This window comes from Apodemus sylvaticus, chromosome 16, assembly GCF_947179515.1.
Source record: "Apodemus sylvaticus chromosome 16, mApoSyl1.1, whole genome shotgun sequence".
NCBI classification, from domain to species: Eukaryota; Metazoa; Chordata; class Mammalia; order Rodentia; family Muridae; genus Apodemus; species Apodemus sylvaticus.
The window spans coordinates 46,687,822-46,691,309 of record NC_067487.1 but is presented as its reverse complement, the minus strand read 5'-3'; the positions used below and the strand labels follow the sequence as shown (position 1 = coordinate 46,691,309).

General features: G+C 43.0%; 1 pseudogene; it reads right to left on the bottom strand.

The window, feature by feature from the left end:
- Nucleotides 1-2,258: 2,258 nt before the first annotated feature.
- Nucleotides 2,259-2,796, bottom strand: LOC127667017 (nucleolar protein 16-like; annotated as a pseudogene).
- Nucleotides 2,797-3,488: the final 692 nt, after the last annotated feature.

Sequence of the window (3,488 nt, the reverse complement as noted above, 5' to 3'; positions counted from 1 at the left end):
CTCTATGTAGCCCTGGCTGTCCTGGAATTCACTCTGTAGACCAGGCTGGCCTCAGACTCAGAAATCTGCCTGCCTCTGCCTCCCAAGTGCTGGTATTAAAGGCGTGCACCATCACTGCCCTGTAAGCTGATTTTTAATTTCCAACTAAAGAAAAATCATTAGAAGCTTAGCGGTATAATGTGGATTACATTTTACCTTTACTTCAATGCCACTGAGAAATTGACTTTTGTTTTTTGTTTTTATGTTTTATGGAGGAACATGCCCACAAAAGAAAGTGTCTGGGGCTCCTGAAACCATAGGACATAAGTGCAGTTTATACAAGTCCTGACAGATTTCTGGTTGATCATGGGAACCTAAAGCGTTGATAAGAATAGTAATGTGGAAAGATGGGCTGTGGAAGGAAAGGAAAAGGAGTGGAGGAGATGAGAAGGGCAAGAAGGTTACTATAATGTCTGTGTATGGGTGATTGATGGCCTTGATTACAAGTTCTCCAGGGATATTTTAGCTGTGGGCCCTGACTGCTATTCTAGGATCCCAACACTTTTGAAACAAGCTCTCAGACTTGTGCTTATAGCAGTCTGGTGTCAACATCTGGGTTAGATTGTTTTATATTGTAAGTTAGGATCCTGTGCCTTTATTATAACGTCAGGATCTATATGAGGTCAAATTAAAGAGGAAAGAAAAAAGAAAAGAATAAAAAGGGAAAGAGAAAAATAGAGAAGCCTTATTAGAGATCCTGAGTTCTGATTATTTTGTTCCCTAGAGTGTCTGACTATTCACAATAAAGCAAAGGAAAATGTTTTAAGACTATTCTATTCATTTTAATATTAAAATCTGTGCCACAGCCAGAAAAAAAAAAAGCACAAAGCTACTGTTAAAAGACCTGTACATTTATAGAATCAAAGGCACAGCCAGATGGTTGGAGATCCACAGTGTCAGAACCAGATAGATGCACGGCAGTTTCTTTGAAACTGACCTCCTGGGGCTGCTCTCCACTGAGACCAGCCTGGAAGCTAAGATACACTGTGTCCACTGGCATCACGCTAGGAAGGCTGGACCGGGTAGCTGGTGCTCTTGCCTTGGGATTTAATGTGAAAAGGGTCTATGTAGGAGGTGAGGAGCTAAGCGGGCTGGCTAAGTTGGAGCATCCGGGTTTAGGAAGCATCCCCATTTAGTTAGCATGGTCTTCCTCCTTACGCATACATGAATACCCTAACTGCCTCCATCCATCCAAAAATGGCACAGTATTTTGAGTCTTAATTCTTTTTCTTTACATAAGTGTGTCTTTAATACCATGTAAGGCTACACAGAGAAGCTCAATCTCAAACAAAACAAAAATGCCTAATCATGTTACACGGGTAAAACACTCTTTTTTTTTTAAAAAAGATTTATTTATTATTTTATGTAAGTACATTGTAGCTGTCTTCAGACACCAGAAGAGGGCATCAGATCTCATTACGGATGGTTGTGAGCCTCCATATGGTTGCTGGGATTTGAACTCAGGACCTTCGGAAGAGCAGTTGGTGCTCTTAACCACTGAGCCATCTCTCCAACCCCGGTAAAACATTCTTTTATCATGTACAGAACCCATAAAATAGCTGGGCAGTAGTGGCACACGCCTGTAATCCCATCACTCTGGGAGGCAGAGGCAGGTGGATTTCTGAGTTCGAGGCCAGCCTGGTCTACAGAGTGAGTTCCAGGACAGCCAGGGCTACACAGAGAAACCCTGTCTTGAAAAAACAAAAAACAAAACAAAAAACAAAAAAGCACATGAAATAGAGAATCCCTTCTGAACACAGAACCACAGGCCCTGGCTTTCTATACGATCCAACAGAACATAAACCACAGTCTTGAAAGAGTTCCTTTTCCTCCAGGTGGTGGTGGTGCACGCCTTTAATCCCAGCACTTAGGAGGCAGAGGCAGGTGGATCTCTGTGAGTTGAAGACCAACCTGGTCTACAGAGAGAGTTCTAGGACAGCTAAGGCTAGTAGAGAGATGCTCTCTCAAAAAAAAAAAAAAAAAAAAAACAGAAAGAAAGAAAGAAAGAAAGAAAAAAGAAAAAAAAGAAAAAGAGAGTTCCTTCTCTAGAGGGAAGGGGTGTAGGGGTTGGGGGGGGGCGGGGGGAGACAGAGACTGTGCATGTAAAACCTGATTCCATAGGACTTTGCCTGCATCATCTGAAACTATACATTCCTTGCCTTACAGCCTGGGGTTGGTTTCTTTGGTCCAGTAGACCTAGGGCTGGGGATACGCATCACTCAGTCTAACTCCATCTTCTTATTCTGCAAAGAATCAATGAAAACTTGTCGCACCGTTGGGTAAAAGCGCTTAAAGACATTGATCTTATTCCGAATCTGTTTTGGGGTGTCTTGATAGTCATTCCTTTCTTCCCAGGCGGTGGACTTACAGTCCTCCCCATGATTCTCTCTACCAAGTGAAGAACACAGTCGATGGGGTCCCCAGACAAGGTATTTCCTTTCTTCTCTGGGAGTCTGACTTCTGCCTCCAGGTCAGTTACCACATAGAGTTTCTGTTCAAGATCCTCAGGTCTCTCCTCTGTGTCTACCTCCATGGCCGTTACCTTCCACTTACGGAGGGGAACCGCCTTGTGGGGTCCATCGCCAACCCCATCTCTGCCAGGTGCTGCCACACAGATTTGGTGTGGTCCCAGGCATGTCGGATGTGGGAGCACTCCATCCGTGGTGCTGCCTTCAGACGAGCATTCCAGTTCAGACGCTTCCGTTCGACACTGTAACCAACCTTCTGCTTCCGAGTCTTTCCCTCAGCCTTGGGCATCAAGCAAACTGCTGCACCAGTAGCTCAAACTCCGAATGAGCAGCTCAAACTCCGAACCACACTCTCAGAGCCGCATGTTAATCTGGTCTTAATTTTAAAGCTGACGCTTCTAGAAATAGCACAATGGTTGCCCAACATCTCAAATTTACTTACAGCTATTGATCTGTACACTTAAAAATTACAATATCAAAAATCCAATGATCCCTTCAAACCAATTATTCATTAAAAAAAAAAAAACAGCCAACAAATAACAACTTTCTCTGCCTATTCACCATCAAAATCCTTTCTGTATGCTAGGTGTATATGCATGCCTTTAATTCCAGCACTCAGGAGACAGAGGCAGACAGATCTCTGTGAGTTCCAGGACAGGCAACAGAGAGAAATTTTTTTTCTCAAGAAAGCAAAGAGAAAAAAGAATGTATGCAAGTCAGAGGGTAGCAGGCACTGCTCTTCCAACAGTGATTCTATAGTTCGTCTCTTTTATCTACTTTTGAAATAATTTCCACACTTTGTTCCCAGTGCTCTTGATTTTTCCACACAATCTTGCACCAAATGATGCGGTCATCCATCCACATTGCCTTCCCAACTTTTAAACTAGAAACTGAGCTCCAGTAAGTTTTAAGTTTCTTTCTCTCTCTCTTTCTCTCTCTCTCTCTTTCTTTCTTTCTTTCTCTCTCTCTCTCTCTTTCTTT